The sequence below is a fragment of the Vidua macroura genome, chromosome 9 (genome assembly GCF_024509145.1).
Source record: "Vidua macroura isolate BioBank_ID:100142 chromosome 9, ASM2450914v1, whole genome shotgun sequence".
NCBI lineage: Eukaryota > Metazoa > Chordata > Aves > Passeriformes > Viduidae > Vidua > Vidua macroura.
Genome location: NC_071579.1, coordinates 11,294,896 through 11,314,074, shown reverse-complemented (window position 1 = coordinate 11,314,074; position 19,179 = coordinate 11,294,896). Strand labels below are relative to the sequence as shown.

Here is a 19,179-nt window from a genome sequence, read left to right as displayed (position 1 = left end):
AGCTGACCTAAAAAAGGGCCCTTCCATAGGTATTTCCATGGTGTTCAACTGTTAATCACTGTTGGATCCAGGACATGGCAGAACCGTTACACCTATGGACATTTGTTCCAGATAAACCTTGCATGGCTTCAGAATCAGGCCATGGATTTCATTCTTCTCAATAGTGATTATTAATTGAAAATTTAAATTAGAGCCAGGAGAGAGCGTGGGGGCTTAGGAGACCTGGGATAACACATCTGGGAAATGCTGTTTGGTATTCTTTGAGGTTGAGTATCTTCTGAGTGTGTCTGTCTGCAATAAGGCTGTTAAGTGTACTGTCAGAAATTTTGGAGAATGTTAAAAAAATTTATTTTTGAGAAGCATTCATACAAATTCTATTTTAAATTCACTTGTGCATTCATTATGCAGGAACTTTGTTATATACTTTCTTTTAGAGCAATATAATTCTATTGGCCAGGAATCCCAAGCTTTGAAAGACTGGGGCATGAAGAGCTGCCTTATTTCTACAGAGAGAACAGACTCTTTTTTTGCCTCTTAAATTTAGAACTTGGTGGAGTCTTTCTTCTGCAAAACTAAGAAGGTGCACATTTTGATCTGACAGATTCAATTTGATTTGTTGAATTTTCTGACTCTCTGTGATCAAAGCTACAGAGATCAAACTATTCCATCACTTGACCTGAAAGTAATACAATACAGTTTAATATAGCAACAATATTTTGCCCTAGATGTTATGTTAAGGCTGTCTATCAATAATTCAGCTCTTATATAAAATATTCTTGCAAATAAGATATTGTACCTCAAGAACAAATGATCTGTGCAGATATAGTTTCAAAGAATACCAGCCTCTCTGTTTATGCCAGTGAAGAGTGAAAGAAACCCAAGGGTGAGAAATAGAACAAGATTTAGTGAAATATGTGGGCTTGGAAGGAAAAACTTTATGAACATTTTCAGCAGTTGGACCTATAGCAAGGAAAGTGTCTTAATAACTCTATTGGGTTTTCTTTCTAATGTTTTAAACCAACTTTCAACAGATAAAAAGTTACGAAATAAACTTTCATGGCAAAATATCCTTAAAAACACAAGAAATGTAAAATAAGTGCAGTATGTAATGATAAAATGAGCTGTTCTAAAGCAAGGCTCCTAACCTGAGAGCTAAAAGTGAAAAAACCAAAAAATTTACTTAAATCTCAATTAGGATATACAAAAGAATCAATACCTTGGAAAAAAAAAGAAATCTATGAATTTGCCCTGAGGTGAAATGCTAAGGTGATGGGAACAGCTTCTATTGCAAAATGATGATATTACACCCTTGCATTTTATAAAAGAATATTCCATATTTTCTCTTTACAGGTTGTTTCATGTTTGCTTACATTATTCAGAAATATTTTGCATATTCACCTTCTAAATTGGCTGAAGAGGCCAATGTGTGAAGGCAGGAGTGACTGAGTATAATACCACTGATTTATAAGAGGTATGTTTGGTTTTGGAGGGGTAGAAGTTATGTCCCAAAAATTGTAGCATTGCCATCCCACACTTCAATAAAATATGTTTTAAGTATCTAGAAATAATGAGATTGACTTCAAAGCCATGATTTTGTAGTTTGGTGAGTACATTTGGTATGTCTGGTCTACCTGGCTGTGTTGGTTTAGAAGTCACGTCCTAAATTTTTCCCACAGTCATGAATTGAGTATTTTAAAAAAACTACCACTGGACGATTTTACAGCCATGTGACTCTAGGAACTGACATTTTAAGTATGTCACAAGGAATTTGCATACTACAATAACTGGTGCTACTAGTGTACTGTTTGCTCACATGATTTTAAATGCCACCCTGAAAGAGAAGGTTGAAAACACCTAAATTCTTCCTGCCAAGGCTGTTTTTGGTTCTTAGAGAGATCAGCTGTGTCAGAATGAAATCTCCCCTCAAGCCATTTTTTTTTTTTTAACAGCCAGATCACTTTAACCACCAACTCTGGCAGTAAAATGATTCATATCCGTATAAAGAACAGTGAAGTTAAGACCTTCTGGAGAAGAAGCTACCAAAACTGTACTCTTGTCCTGCAGGGTTGTTTTGGTGGGGTTCTGCCCCAGGTATCTCTTCAGGTGGGGAAATGGAAATTTATTCTAGTTCCTGAAAGCTAATACTGGTAATATGTCTTTTTATCCAGACTCATTTGTCTCTCTAGAGATCACCAGCACTGATACCACAACTTTATATTGCTCTAGGCAGCTTGTCAGCTTTACTGATCCTAACAAATATGAATGAAGATTTTCATGTGGGCAGGAGACAAAAGGGAATATCACCTGCAAGTTTCTGAAAAGGGAGAATTATGGGACTGCCACATAAGTGAGAGATAATACGTGGTCTCCAAGGGCCCCAGCAAACTTTCCTGAGGAACAGCTGCAGAGCAAATAATCCCAGCAACAGATTGTTTCTCCAAAGGGAAATAATCAATGTGTCAATGAAAATGTATAGGCCAAATGTACCATTGAGTACAGATGAGCCCCCTTCTTATTCCAAATAATAATGGTATGTTTTCAGATTTATGGTGTTGCTCCTTTCCTTCTCCTCCTCCATCACTTCACTCTTTCCCTCCCCTACCCTGATGGCAGATAATACATAATCCATAAGATGTATTGGTGTGGATATGATGCTGAGATGGGATTTTTGTTTCTGCATTCTTTTAGTAAGGGGAGCTGAACAGACACATAGAGATGGATGGGTGAAGTGAAGTAGAATATTACTGAATAATCTTCAACCTTGAATGAGGAAAATGAGATACAGGATGCCTAATGTTTCATTGACATCCATGAAAAGAGACATGAAAACATCCAAACCTCTCTCAGTGGAAGAAAGTTAAGGGGACCACATGCAAAACCACAGCTCCAGTGAGAATGGTGATCCTGGCAGGACAACAGGGATCCCATCCATGCACCTCTCCTTGTGTGGCCACAGGGAGAGACTGTGCCTCGTGCATCAAGAAGAAAATCATGTTTGGTGAGTTCTCACTGCAGTGCTTTCCTCCTATTCCTGTGCAGGAGGTAACATAGAACTCCATGTTTCTTAATTTCTGTAGTAATTTCATGATTATGTTTCCAAAAGAAAGGACGCCTTCTTATTTTCATAATTAACAGGAAATACATGTTATACATTAAATGTGACACAAGAGAGATGAATTATGCAGTAAATTCTGTGTGCTGATCAGCACAAAGCCCAAGGCACATTCAGCAGAGTTGCTGTGAAAATCTGTAATGAGTTTCAAGTACATCATTTCCTGATGGAGGGTAAGAAAACATCCATCAATGCTAATTTTCCCACAGTTTTTAGCTTTTTATGAATACTTTACAGCTCACAAAAAAGATGAATTTCTAAAGTGCAACTTGAGGAAACTCTCTTAGTAATTAGAGAGTATTCCTAGCCAAAACTAATTAGGTCTGAACCTTAAACATGGGGATGGTTCAAAGTTGACAGCCCCAGCCTCCAATTTCTTCAAAAAGGTTAAATTAATTCCTCAAACCTGAACATGGATATTTTCTTTTCTAGTTGAATTTCAAACCTATCATTGTGCCTTCAAATGTGCAGATTTTGGGTGTCGTTCCTGATTCTCTAGTAGTTCTGTACAGGATTAAGTGGTCTGAAAAAGCAAACTCCAATGAGATTGGGGCGTCTTTACACCAAACTCAAGGATTTGTGAAGTGTTGCTGACTTTGTGGTAGAGCACATGACCATGCACACAGCTCTGTTCTCTTCAGCTTCTGTCAAGATATTGCAACAGAGCCGTCCTGACATTTTAGGAGTGAGAAAATGGATTTTAGATATTGGCAAGGAGGGAGGGACAACTTTTCTGATTAGGCAGTTGTCCTTTTTATATTGAGAGCTATCTACTTGGTTGCAGGCTTCAAAGAACACAAATATAATATCCGGGAGTAGTTTTCCAGCTGGTATATGTTTTTTATTTAGTGATAAAACATTAAATATATTCATTCCATGGTTAATTAATAATAAGTATTTATATGTTTTATAAATAACAAACGTAAATGTATTAAATATAAAAAAATTCTACCTGCTATACCAAGGTGCTTAACACCTTAAAACTCTAGTGATTTTAGAGAGTTTAAGGGTTATCAGGTCAAGAGTTGTGAAGAGCTTCAATATGTGAGGAGGCTAAAACTTTTTGTTAAATTTCACCCTCAGTAGGAGCATCAGGTTGTTATTTTACTGCATATATCTCCTGCTGATGTCCTTCAGTTATGTTAAGTGAAAACTCTCTCACAGGAGATTACCACTCTTATTCAATCAAAAGTTAAGGGGTTTTTTTAAAATCAGTGTTCAGGTTTCTTAACAGAGACTACTTTCCAGCACCTGTCACTTGAATTAGAAGGCTTTTCTATATCCAGATCAGATTTTATTTGATGAATCCCAGAATAAAAAGCCATAACCTGAACAGCCTCAGGGCTGGAGTCTGAACAGCAACAGACAACATAATTTCTGATATATGTGAATAAATTGAAGCTGTGCTTACAGAATTTAGAGCCACTTGAATTCTGCAAGACAATTCTCACTCTTCAGTGTTACATCAGTTCCAAAGCAGAGCTGGCTTCAGTTATGTTTTTGTTAGGATTTACACTTGTGGAAACAGGTTTTTGTTCACAAATGTGTTTCAAGGAAGAATTGTACCTTCATGAGGTGCAGCTTTTCATGACCAACAATACTGCAGAGACACATTCATCCTCTCTGAAACATTTCAGCTATCTGGACAAGACAGAAACAATTCCCTGGACTGCATGACTAAGTTGTGAAAAGTAAACTATCACTCTGGATTAATCTGGTTTCTACAAAGAAATTAAGTAATGAAATTTTTTCACCCTAATTAAGCAGTGATTATTGTGACTATTCAGACAAAGCAGGATAGATTCTTTCATGTGTTGTTATTATGAAATAAGAAAGGCTAATTTATTCTTGCTTAAGGTAGGCAAAAATAAGTTGTTGAGCTCTGGTCCTAATACAAAACTGTATTGTAATCCAGTAAGAGACAGGAATACAACACTGAATATTATTCACTTATCTTTGAAGCAAAGAAAACTTTTGTAATCTAACAATACACTCATTTCCCTGCTCAGTAGTTAGCATGTCAATTGTTCATACTGGACCTTAAAATTACTTAGAAAGCTCAGGAGTATATCAACATTTGCAGCATAAAAATGTCTTCTCTTTGATCATTCAAGCTTTCTATCACTCTAGGTGGTCCTAACTAATAAGGAACTGTGATCCTCTTCACTACTTGATTCCAGTAGCCACACAACAGACCACATGCAGTTAATGCTTGCCATTAGTGTTTCAGTCAAATACCAACACTTATCTACAGATTTATGATCCTTTTAATTACAGATTTATAAATCATGTCACTATATGTATGGGAAAAAAATGTCTCTTTTAAGGATTTGAAAATTCTATCTTTTTCTTTGGGGTATTTTTTCCCCTCAAGGCAAAAACCTGTGCAAGTTTTTTAATGTATCAGATATGTGTTATTGAGCAGGGGCACTGCTCTATGTTCCACCCAAACATGAACTATGAAAAATAGAACTCTGATTTTCTCCAGATATTTATATGAAGTTCTTTGTATAAGAATCTGGTTTACAAATCTGACATACCTGTGCAATGGCCAAACTGTTAGCATTCAATCCCGTATCTGTGCTTTAGCAGCTCTTGTCTGCCTGGTTACGGATGCTGAGCTCTACTCACTTTTTGTGCTGAGAACTCTGAGAAACATACCTGCAGAGAAGGAAGGGGCAGCTCAGAATGAAATACATGCTTCTGGTAAAGCTCTTTTCCCAGGCAGCTATTCCATGATGAGTTTAATATGATTCTGAATCTTTGAACAATGATGATTGCACACAGAACACCAGTTAACATGTCCTGCCCTAGTAAAGGAGAAACTGTGGCCATAGAATAACAGTCCCATGGAGCAGATACCCAGGTGTGGGCAGAGGTGTATGTACGTCTTGTTTAGGTATTAGGGTTTAATGACAAATTAGAACTTCATTGATAATAAAATTCTTGTGATGAAAATTCCTTCTGAATGGAGTTAAAAGCAGCTTTAACCAGGCAAATCCCCCTCAAATGTCTATCCGGTGTGTATATATAAACAAATCTGCTAAATTTGAGATTTTTGAGAATGAGGACATTGCTGAAGGGAAACTTTGTTTTATAACGGATCTCTATGAAACTTTAGGCTCTGTCTTACTTTGATTATATGTTGTTTGGCTGAACTCATAATCTTAGAAAATATGTATCTGTGATAGGGTCATGGTCAGCTATGTAAGTTAAAGCAAGCCCTTGTAATGCATAAATAATTCCTATTTTAGAGGTTTATGATAGTAAACCCCTCTCCCCAAATCTTGTGCAGGCAGGAATTTATGCCACAATCTCCCCTGGATATAAAAATGATTTGAGCTTAGAGATAAAGGATAATATTGTTGTGGTGTCTACAGCACCTACTCCCAGCCCACTTATTCCTTTGGCATACCTGCTTAGGCTGGATTATCTCACAGTGGGTTTTTCTATGGCTCTGAATGTCTCATGCAGAGTGCCAGCAATCTGAAGCACTAAGCACTAATTGTAAGCACTAGTAAGCTGCAAAAAAGAAATTAAAAATTTGACCTTTTTAGTTTCATTGCCATACACAGTCCCATAATTCCACATACTCCTTAGAGTTTGGGTTAACCCCCCAATGGCTGTTATATGCTAGTGAAATATACAGATTTGAGACCTTCATTTTCTTCCATTTTAATATAGAAGTGCAAATTTTAAATAATTGTGAAAGGTATGAACTTAAAAGAAGGAAGATGTCTGCTCTAAGAGAGGAATAACACAATGGATTTGCTCTGAGCTGCCTGGGATCATTTAAAACCAATGAATTAAAAATCAGATAGTTGGTGAGGGCTATAATTTACACTACAGAGGTGATAAAGCCTTTTGTGTTCCTATTTGCAAAGAAAGCATTAAACTACAGTGATTTTTGATTTTTTTTTTTCTTCCCACCAGGGAGAAATGTGAAACTCAATTTTACCCCCAATTGGTAAGGTGCTAATTTGTCTGACAAGTTGTTGGAATCTCAGCATGTTTGAGGTATCCTTGATGTATCAACACCTTCATGCTGAATGAAGGATGCCTTTAATGTGTAAATGTTTAGTACATATCCTTTATCTAATTAGCCAAGAACAATACAAACCACACACAGGCAAGAAGGGTCAGAAGCAAGCTCCAGTCAAAGAGAAAAATCTTTTATGTTCTAATTAAATGAGCAAACATTTGGAATACATCTCTTTTGCGAATACTTTATCAAAAAATACACTTGAAATTCGCACTCGAGTTCTAAAGCCCTGATGAGTCTAATATCAAGTGATATTAGATTTGAATCCAAGTACCATAACTGATGTCTCCAAGTTCTTTTTACTGCGTGCAATATCACAGATTATTAAGATTAGTAGAAGAAAAGCAGTTGTTAATAAACCTACCAAGATATACTTCTCCAAACTATGTCTGTTAGTCTAAACCTTCATAAGTTATACATAAATTTAGGAATTTAGCTTCACTGAACCTTTTGTGGAAATAAAAAGTTTTCTAGGGAGAGCTGAGGGGTGCTGGTGAGTAAAGTGAGTTCTTTGCTGGATGTCTTCTAATGGGACTTATCTGATTGTGAGATGAGAAAAGGGATGGCTCTGGCTGAGGATGTGGAGGATGTGTTCACACCCACTCACGTGGTTTTCCACCCTGGCTCTGCTTTGGGGGTGCCTCTTGTTCTCTCTGCACCAAAGCATAAGGTGAACGTGGGTCCAGAGGGAGCAACACAGAACTTCTGCTCCATTTGGAGCCCTTGGAGGTGGACACCTGTCCTGCTCAGCCTTTGCTGTGGTCTTTGCCAGCATTCCCTTCCCTGCAGGGCACACTGGTGTGCTGCAAACTTCTGGCTGCACATGAGAGATTAGAGACCCTCTTTTCACTACTGTATCTCCACATTACATTACATCAGTCACATGTTTGTCAGTTCAGTTGCAATTGAGCCCTGGTCCTGTGTATGGGTTCATTCCTTCTTTCTGCTTTTCTTTTCCAGAGGCTGATCCCTTTGAACTGCTGAAACCAGATGACTTGCAATCAATAGTCTGTGAAACAATAAGGTCAGTAGTGCGAAGATTCAGATTTTCTGCCTCTAAACACAGACTGATGTGCTGGAACACTGAGGTGAGTCTGACCTAAGCTCATTGCCTGATAGAAGAATGGAGTGGGAGGAAAGGGATTCAGAGTACCTGGAGACATGTAGAGCTGTTAATACAGTGTCTGTCCTCTTCACATAGACAGCTAGGGAAATACACCATGTAAACTTACAATAGATGTGACTGACAAATGTCAGTTTCTTGTTAAATGTCAAGCACTGATGGACCCTGAGACTGGAATTCTAAGCCCCATATGCTACCATGCAATCCTGCAAAAATATAAAGAACATATATAAGCATAGTCTTAAGATCAGTTTTTCCAATCAAGCTAAATAGGAGTTTAGGGTATTTTTGTGGGTGTTTTCTTTTTTTTTTTTTTTTTGGTATTTGTGTAGTTTTTACAAATACAAGAATATTATATTTATTTTAATCTGGGGAAATAGAAATTTGCAAGACTTGCATGAATGACAGAAGTGTTATAGGGTGACATGCTTTGATATGAAATGCGAGTTTGGATTCAGTTCCTCATAGACACTAAATTGAGGCTTCTCAGCTGGATCTCAAAATACAACTGGTGTAAGGGCTTTAAACAATTTGGGAGACTTCTGTGCAGATGAACACATTATATGGGCTGTACAGAAACTGGAATCACAGTTACCCTGCAGTCTAACTTGTCCCGAGTGGATCAATTATCAATGGCTAATAGATCCATTTAATTTGGTTTCCATGAGTAAAGCAGGACCTCACAGAGGCTCAATTGCACCCAAGTTTGTGTTGCACTCCCAAAAGAAAACAAATACAAGGATGAGGCATTTAATTGATGAAATGATGCAAAGGGAGAGATTTCCTCCAGATTTTGATAAACTGACCTAAGTATGATCCCAAAGAGCACTGAGATATTCAAATATCACACCGTTATATTAATATAAACATATTCTGCTGTTCTCTGACTAAATAACAGAGAATATATATGTGAATATATTCACACATACACAGAAATAAGAGGGATTTGTCCAATATACAGCTGGTCTGGGCTAACAGCAGCCCACTGAGAGTAGCAGTGGGTGCCTGGGTCAGTGGGTGAGTGGCAGAGCAGTGTGGGGGTGGTTTCATGGGGCCAGCCCATGGGCACTGTGGAGTCTGGGTTAGAAGGCATAGTGAGCTATTCACAAGAAGAACTTGCACAGAGCACTTAGCCCTTAGAGAAAAGAAAGAAAATGCTTTTTGACTAAAGGATTGAAACTTCTTTTGTGCTTTGAGGCTGTCACCTCATGAGCAGTTTGTCTGAAATTGCTGCTAGAGTGATTACAGGAGTGTGGCAAGGATTCCAAGTTCACAAGACAAACCCTGCATGAACCAGTCACAGCAGCTGTGTGTTTCTGTGGCTGGCTGGTGAAAGCTCTCTGGATTAGTTAGCTTGTGTAAATACTCATGATTATGAAGTTGCTGTAGGCTTTACATAACTTTACTGTGTTGGTCTAAAATTCATGTATCTACTGCTAAAACAATTTTCTAAGTACTGTTAAGTATTTTCCTTGTATTTGTGTCTGGAACTCAAATCCGACACGCTGCAAGAATTAGCCAGTCCTGACAAGGTACAATTTCTGCTTGAAATTATTAGTTGGCATCAATTTGAAAAAAAAAAACAACAAACCTACTGTAAATGAGTTTTTTTATTTGAGAGTGATCACAACAGGTCACCAGAAGAAACATGACAAATAAGCAAAGATAGAAAGAAAAGGCTAGGAAGACAGAGCTGGTATGTCAACATATTTTGTCTGGACAGTTTGACTTTCTTGCTGTATTCATTTACTTTGTCACACAGTTTCATGTCTCAGTAGAAGTAATCTTAACAGGAATAAAATTCTGTCACTGACATAAAACAACAGGAATGAGATTTACATATTTAGCTTCAATTTAGGTGCCTGTACTGAAAACAGTGAAACTTGGAGAAACTTGAATGTACTTGCAGATCTTGTGATTGTTCTGTTCAAACACAATTTTTCAACTCTATAGATAAAGCTCTGGTTTTGTTAAGGTAATGATCACAGAGCACTTGCCTACTCCTAATTGACAGAAGTAAATATTAATTTCAGATCTGAATCCAGCCCTCAGATGCCTAATATTTCTTGGTGCAGATATTGAAAAAAATTGCAGGTGTGCACGTGCAGAATTGGGAAATCAGACCAGGTCCTAGGAATTGCTCCTGGGCCATAAGCATATGCAAAGCAGAGCACTGCTGGTTTCCTCTGGCTCATTTCTAGTTTTGGGATTCCAGTAGTTGATGCCAAATGCAAACCCCTCAGTGCTGACCCCTCCTACATTTCCATTTGCAGCTGCACATTCTGAATGCTGTGAAAGCAGATCTCAGAACACGGTATCTGCACACATATACATGATACATGAGCCACAGTAACTGTTCAGGTTTACAATGGGAATCACAGACAGCTCACAAAAAAAGCTGTATTTTGAAATGAAAATGTGAAGATGTATGAAAAGATAAAAGAGTGCCTTGGCTTCTGTGAAGCATTTTGCCCCCAGTACCAAAATGCCACTGCCTACACAAAGGCACAGAATTTATTGTCTCTATCTCTCATTAAGGGTGTTTAACTGCATAATGTTGGCATCAGCTGTAGCTAAGACAAAAATCACACTTATCCCAGATCCATATTCTACCCCAGTGCTGCTGGGAAGGTCTGGCTAAGTCTATCCTTGTTTCTGGACATTTTCCACTGAAGCATCAGTGCAGTGAAGGTTAGTGCAAGTTCAGGTAACAATTGCTGGCAATGCTGAAAATGCTGCCAGTGAGAGCTGGATGAGCTTTCTAGCTGCTCCAGCTGTTTTCCTGTCAGGTTCCTGGCAGCCTCATTGGGTGCACTGGGATGTTCATGTGGCACTGGGTGCATGGTAGTGCTGGGACTCTGAGCAAGGCTGCACAATCCATGTTCTGCTCCTGGATATGTCTCCTCAGCTCCTTGCTCTTCCCACATAGCAGACACTGGGTTACAAATCTCCTCTTCCATCTCTTTTCCTTTCCTATTGTACAGGCACATGCATATATTTAACATCAACTTCACAAACTATAAACCTTAGTACTATTATATTTTCCTACCTTATGGAACCTTATTCATGGTTAACTGAATCTTCAGCTGATTTAGAGCACTGCAATTCATTGACTCAGCAACATAGTTAATACTATACCCCCTGGGTGGTTATTTTTTTTCCCCACAAAAGTTCCCAGGGCACAGAGGGTCATTTTCAAGGCTTGTATCTATCTAAGGCATTTGAAGGTCAAGCCCAAGTAGTCTTTGGAACTGCTTCGAATCCTGAAATCAAATTATTCCAAAACTGGTATCTCCTGTTAAGGAAACAATCTGCTGGATGTGGATTAAACAGATGTCTGAATGACTGGCCTATTTCTCTAGGGTTTGTCCTTGGAAGCAAACAGGGTGACTTTTGTACTCCTGGACACTAGGTCTAGGAGAAATTCTTTTTGCTAGAGAAACCAATAAAAGATACCACAAATTTCCCCCTAGCATAAAAAAAAGGCTTCCTGGCAACTGAGGCAGAGCCTTACTAGTGTTGAACAGATCCACTGGTGATTTTAATTCACTTCAAACTGAAACTTCATGTGTGGGAACAGTACTCCAAGTAAAGGATTTTGTATCCATTTTTCTAAGGGGAAAACTGGACAGGACTTATGAGATAAACCAGAACCTGACCACTTGGCACTGATGCCAGATTTTTACAAGGTGATAGCTTTTCCTTAGGCATATAAATGAAAGAAGGGACAGCTAAAATTTCCACTACCCAGAGCGCCTCATGACACTTATGGACAAGTCTCTTTCAAATCTCTAAAATTTCAGAACATTTTACAAAATTTTTGTCGATGGCCTATAAAGACCAAAAGGGAGCTGGGCAAGAGCTGAGCCTGTGAGCAGCATACAGACCCTCCCTTCTCACTCCCCTCATTCTGTTCTGGTTCCCTCTGGCACAGAGGAACTGCTCTGGTCTCACAGGGACAGCATTTGGTAGTTAAATTAATTTCTCACAGGGGCCTTCCCTCTTTTCCAGGCTACTTCAAAATGACAGGCAGAACCAAAATCCCATTCGATTAAAAACAAGTAAAGAAGGGAGATGAACTCCTAGCAAACAAACAAAAACAGTTTGAAATTTTGACTTAAAAAGCACGGCAGTATTTTACCAGCAAGGACTGAATTCATTAACACTACCTTATTTGTGCTACCATTAAGAGTTGTTCACTGTTACTGTTCAAAAGCATTTTTAGAACCTGCTGTTTTACTGCTTTGAAACAGCTCTACCCAGGAGTGAATCTTTGCATTTATTTTCAAAACAGTCAATTCTTCCATGTGTAAGACTTCATGCAAGTCCAGTCTTCAAAGACAATAATACCAGGCTTCCTTATTCTAGACCACTTTCTTCTTCTGTTCCTCATCTCCTCCCACATTTCCTTTTCTTATTTGTTGTCCAGCAGCAGTTTCTATGGTCGTGTGCTGGGGAAACATGCACATGCATGCCCTTGTACACACACATGAATAGGCTCAAAAAAATACAGATCAGTACCTTTTAACTCCCCCATAAATTCTCAACTATTTTTGTTTCTCCATATCTTCTCCTCTTCTTTTTTCTATTTCCTTTCCTTTTTATCTGCCCACCTTCTCTGCTAGTATTTTATAATGCTGTTCAATGCTTTGATATTCTGAATCCAGGGTTTACTGCAGTCCTGAGCTGCTCTCATTGCCAGTGCATCTTGACACTGAGCACTGTCACTGTTTTTTGTGGTGCCAGAGCCACAGGTAGAAGCCTGTGACCTCCACGATATTATCCTTAAACCATTTTGACCCAAACAAGCCCAAATTTAGATCGTTATTTTAGTATGACAACTGAGACCTGATCTATAAGACCATTAAGAACATGTTGGATGTTGGAGCTGGGGTAAAAAGCATGCTTTTGTTCTGAAAAGTGGGAGTCCCACCACAGCAGGCTCCTGTGGAAACACGAATTGAGATGGGCTCAACCACCTCAGCACCTCTGAGAGCCATTTAAGCCTCTTTTTGTGATTTTGGCACACGTGTGTTACACAGCTATGTGGGTTAACAATGTGAACAGACAGGAAGCAAGAAACATTAATGCTGTATCAACGGTGTAATTCCCATCACTTCCTTGGCAAAGCCCTGTGTACACTGACAATCTGACAAACACATCCAGCTCATGGGAAGGTTCCTGTCCTAAATGCTTCTGTACCTTTCAAACATGCTGGTTTACAGCTGCAGTCTCTATGCTGAAGTAAGCTGCAAAAGTATTGACGAAATAATTTAGTAGGATTTAAATAAAGAACAGAGGAAAAATAGACGTGGCAACCCTAAATGGGTTTCGCCATCCTGGCTGGGGATGTCACCACAGCCCGAGGCAGAGGGTGTCACAGCCTCCCCCTTCTGAGTAGGACATATGAGAGACTTCGGTAAGCGGTCGCACAGGTGAGTGGCAAAGGTTCATGTCAAAAGGTTTGGGGATTTTTCAGGGTGGTTGTGTGATAGCAGGTAATGTTTTCAATGGAAGATAACGAACTCGTGGTAAATTCTGAGGGAATGGTTTTCCCCTGGCTGTAGAGCAGCGGGTAGAGGGAGCAGCAGGACTGCTCGCAGCCCCTGGAAGCCGCGCAGCAGCAGGACACGGCGGAGCGGGCAGCGGGGACGGCTCCTGTCTCCCGCAGCGCGGCCGGCAGCACGAACCGCGGGCAGCGAGCGATGGCACCGCCTCGGCCGCCACCTCGCGGCCAGCGCCGGAACTGCGGGCGGCAGCGGCAACGACCGACCGTGATCACAGAGCCACCGCCGGGCCCCAGTCACGGGAAACAGCCCAGGCTGCGGCTCCTCTTCTTTTCCACTGAGTTAAATCCCATTTTAATTTCATTTTAACAACATAGGCACATTGCTCGTGCTGTTAATAGGCCAGGACACTTTGACACCATGTAGCAAGACAAATTTAAAGCATTATTTCTTAATTTTTTTTTATCACTTGTTTCTCTTGTATCAACCTGAGAAAGGTACTAAAAGTGGGAGGGAGGGACCCTGCGTGCATTTCTAAGGACAGGCTTATTGCTTCGAAATGTTAATAGAAAAGCAAGTAAAATAACAAACTACATCTGCTGCATCTCAGTTGTTAAACTGCTGCTGTCAGTCAGTGTAATTCCCACCAGCTAACAATAAAAATGTTTTGACATCCAATCTTATACACACTTCAACAATAGTTACCTAACAGGAATTTTCTACTATGGAAGTATTTCTTTCTCCACTCAGAATCATGAAAATGTTGATGTGCAACAAAGTCCCATTATAAAGGGCATCCTGTCAGGGACAGTAGTCACCAGAGCAGCTCTGTAAATTGCGCTGTACAGAGCAGTCATGTACAATACAACTGTTATATTTCATACTAAAAACCAGCTTATCACCACGGACAGGCAGCTCTGGTTTCTTAAAAAAATACCATCAGACCAGACAGTGCTTGTAATTGGAAATTTAGTGTCTCCTAGCTCTTTGGCTAGTTAAGCTTTGTTCAGGCTGTACCCTGAGCAAACAAGGAGAAGGTTTTCTTTGGGCAATTGCAGAGCTAATGGGTGCCCAGCTTATGCTTAGCTCCACAGTCATTAACAGCATCCAGCACAAACAGAGTCTGACAACTCCTCTGTTCCCAGCTCCAGAAGGCAACTGAAACCACAGCAGCCCCAAGTCACTTGAGCTGCATTTGCAAAGCAGCTGGACTGTGAAGAGGAGCTCTGCTGATCCAGGCTCTCCACCACACTTCTGCTTACAAAAGTCAGGCAGGGATGTGGTTTTGTTTCTGTGTGGAAGGGATCTGTAAATGATTTGAAGGTTCAGAGTTCAGGGCTGAAAAACACCCATCGGGCTGCAATGCCCGCAGGGGAGCTGTCTGGTTTGGTAGGGTGTCTCTGGGTATTTCTGGCATTTCACCTCCTGACTGAAGTCAGGAAAACTCAAAGAAAGAAAGAATATGGAAAAATACATCCAGACACTTCCGAACATGGAAACCAGTTTCCTAATGTTTAGTCAAAGGCAGAAGTCAGTTCTTATTTCGCCCAGCCTCTTTGAATTAGAAAACATTCAGTGCAGTTTCCTTTCAAATATTAGATAAGCTGTACAAATAGCTGCCCAAGAATCAGAACCATGACTAATTCTTGCTCATTAGATGTGCAACATAAATAACTACTTGTTTCACTACTGATTAATTACAGTGAAATGCCTCCAGCTCTGTCACATGCATCGAGATCTGCTTCCACACTGCCTCCTTCGAGTAAATCTGTGTCATCATTCTGCAGACTTTTGCCATCCAGAGGATACAGGAAAGGCTGGGTGCCAAGGGCATCTGGCTCTGCAGCTCCTGGGGATTTAAGAAGAGAAGGGGGTGATTTAAGAAGAGCTACACGGGGGTGAGATACAGCCACTAGTTCTGTTACTGGCATAATACTGCCTGTACAAGGTACAATTCCCACATGGTTTTCCTAGGCCATCGTGTTGCAAATATTTCTGGGGAATTCTGTAATTTGCCTCAGCAGTATACACAAACATTCCTTAATGCATGACTTTCATACTGTCTGCCTGCTTCCAGGATTTTCACTGGGTCACTGCATTGGTGCGGATGCATTCCCTGGGGCTGCACATGTGTTGCCACGCAGCCAAAGGCAGGAGAAACCTTGCTATTTCAGGTCGAGTTGATTACAGGTTTTTGACTGAAGCATGCTTTTTCTTTTTTTAAAGAAAACACTGAGTCACAAAAACTTAAACTTATCTTTTAAATGGATTGATTTTGAGGGGAAAGTTTCCCAGATGGGGTGGTCTTTCTGTATATAGGAAAAAAGGAAATCTTCCATGGCTGGGGCATTTGTGTGTGGGTGCCCTGTAGCCAGCAAAGTGCAGTGAATTGTGAAATAACAGTCACTGAGCCTGAGAGGGAATCAAGCAGGGCAACGGTTTGGACCTGCTTTGCAGAGTAGTTTCTAAGTCTTTGGGTTGTGGTCTCAATATAATCTGCCAATCCATTTTGTAGAGCTAATTATAAGTTCAGTGGGTCAGGGAGAAAACATCCTAGGCCAGCATTTAGAACAGTTGGGTGAGATAGGACCAGTCACGCATCCAAGCCAGACACAGGAATGAGCTGTGCACAGATATCTCCCATGCAATGAGTCAAGGGGTGATGCTACTCTTTGTTCAGCATGACATAGAGGCAAACTCAAAGGCCTCAACTCTTTTTTTTTGATGCAGCCTTCCTTGTTTTTTTCTACCCCAATGTAACACAGATGAATAGACTTAAAATGGGGATATCTATTTAAAATCTCATTTTTCCCTACCTTCTTCTCGCCTGCTTTTAAATGCTCCTGTGCATTGAAAGGACTAATTTTGTTTAATTTCAAAACTGAAGCTGGTGGGAACCAAGGATGGCCTGAAAGTAATTGTGTTAACAGAAAGTAGTGCTGTGAGGTCAGGGGAAAGTGCAGGACCTGAGTGCTCAAAATACCATCAGCTACGTCATGAAAACAGATGTGCTCTGTAGCTCCTTTCTGTGTGTGGGGAATAGGCTCAAGATCAGGGTCTACTCTGAACAGCTCAGCAAAGCTTTTTGTCCTGTTCTTCTACTTTCTACCTTTCCTTTCAGAAAGGAACCTAGTTGGTTTGTTGTTTTTTTTTTTTTCCTCTCCCCACTTGGTTTTCTGGTCACTGTGGAAAACTCTCTGAAGTTAGTGTACAGAAATTCTGACTGGTTTTAAAAAACCCCTAAACACCAAAGAGCCCAAACTGTCCTCATTTCCTGTATTTAAACCAAAATTATAACCACTTAAATAGGAGGAAAACAAAAACATATGTCACTGGGTTCCAGGAACGCTCTGAATGGATGGCATTTTTATCAAGGTTTTATGTGCCCTATGCAGACACCCAAAAAATTGTGCTGTACATCAGATTTAAAGTGAGCTGTTTTATTATTTGTGCAGAAGTGACTGCATCAATGACAATGTGCACAGCTTGTAGTCCCTGCCTCAGGATTTAAGGCTGAAGCTCGGAGGTCAGTTTTTGGGTGGTGGAGAATGGCTGGTAAGTTTTCAAAATTCAGAAGTATTATCAGCTATTTCTAGTGCGTTTTAAAGCTGCACAGGACGAGCTCTTGAGCTTCAGGTAGCAGCAATACAAAATGCTCCTATATTTTCTCATACACTCAAAATTAATGTGAGTTTGCACCCTAGTCTTCCTCTTGGGTTTGGGGCTGTCATTGTCCCCAAAAGGACTACTTGCAGATGTACCTGTCTTTTGTTAATTTGGTCGGAGTTCTAGTTTATACTTGAATTTGATTTTAATTCAAATCTAACTTCACATACTGCAATTTTTACTTTTTCTAATAAAAAAATTACAGATAATGTAACAAAGAACCAGGAAGAAAAGGTCTAGTTTGCAGAAAAAAAAAGTTTCCTGATGCCAGAGAAGCAAGGGAGTCTGACAGCCTAACTTGTGATGTTCATTCTTGCTCAGCTACAGTGAAGATAGATTAAGGATAAATTACTCAGTGAACAAATGTCTTGTTTTCTCTGTGACTCCACCTCTTTCGGGCATCCTGCCTATCCCCACCCCTTACACTTGTCTGCGTGTCTTAATGGCAGTGTTCATGCAGCTGGTAATTTATGCGTGTGAGAGATAAGATTTACATAGAGCCTTCCCTTTGGTTATACAGAAAATTTGAGATTCAAGTATGTATGTGATTTGTCAGGTCTCACCCTTCAACTTAAAAATCATAAACATCTTAAGGGCTGGACTTGAGAGAAATTTTAAAAGGAATAATTTCAACTACATGTTAGTTCTTAGGTCCTCACTTTACACCTAGTTACAAAAGTTTGTCTTCAAAATAAATACAATGCCTATTGTAACATAAGCACAGAGTCATCTGGCTGTGACTGGGGCAGTTTGGTGTGTGCTCTGCAAGAACGACGGAGCCGATCCTGTTACTGAAATCTCCTTGATTCTCTTGGTGTCTGGTGTCATAAACACAAATTGTTAATTTCATATTACTCATAACAGGCACACTGTGAATGTTTGCAGAGTTTATAGGGGATCAGTTACAAATGTGATTATACCAGCCATTCCTCAGGACTGACACCAGTTTCAAATTAGAAGCTGACAGGCCTCACCTGCTGCAGAGTTCACTGACAGGTCACCTTCTTGTCATTTTGGCTATCCTCCCATCAAAATGACACCTGTGTTCATAAAGGGACAGCAAGGGACTCGAAGTTGTTAGAATTGTTGCAGAATAAGAATAAAATATCATCTACTCCAATAATGTAGTGCTCAACTTTGGCCTTTCAGACAGCTTGATGCTTGCAGCCCCTGACAATGTTTCCAGCTACAAGAATAGCTGGATGCAAGGGTCAGCAGTTGTTCCCGCTTCTCCTTGTGGATGTGAGGCATTCAGCTCAGCCCAGGCCACAGGGCACTGACAACCCCAGAAAGAAGCAAAGAGTTTGTAAAGTGCCTTTGCTTTTCTTCATGCAGGACAATACATGTAGATAAACAAACATTCCTTACAGAGGCTGGCATTACACAACCATATTTTTAAACAAACAATGTGTGAAAAACAAAAGGTAAACATTGTTAAGTAAGTGGATAAAAAAAATGAAACTTATTTTCAATTTGTTGAAACCTATTTCTTCATAATAGACTATTTCTCACATTCACTCAATTTAATAGAACGGAGCTAGCTAGGTCAGTCCAATTCTTGTACCCTTAAATTTCTCAAAACTAGGAAAATAGACTGCATCTTCAAATACAGACTTTGGGATTACCTCTTATTTCTGTAATTAAAAAATAGAAATATCAGATCCCAACAGTGTCAGACTTTACTGATTAAAGATTGGGGCTCTCTTGGATTCCAAGTGTAGTAAATTAT

The 19,179-nt window shown here is 39.8% G+C and overlaps 1 long non-coding RNA gene across 1 annotated transcript in view; it reads left to right on the top strand.

Moving 5' to 3' along the window:
* Nucleotides 1-2,759: 2,759 nt before the first annotated feature.
* The window catches only part of LOC128811817 (uncharacterized), a 29,099-nt gene continuing 12,679 nt past the window's right edge, over nucleotides 2,760-19,179 (top strand). The window contains exons 1-2 of the long non-coding RNA XR_008438486.1: nucleotides 2,760-2,998; nucleotides 8,117-8,242. This is a non-coding gene — a long non-coding RNA (uncharacterized LOC128811817). The remainder of the gene's footprint in view (nucleotides 2,999-8,116; nucleotides 8,243-19,179) is intronic.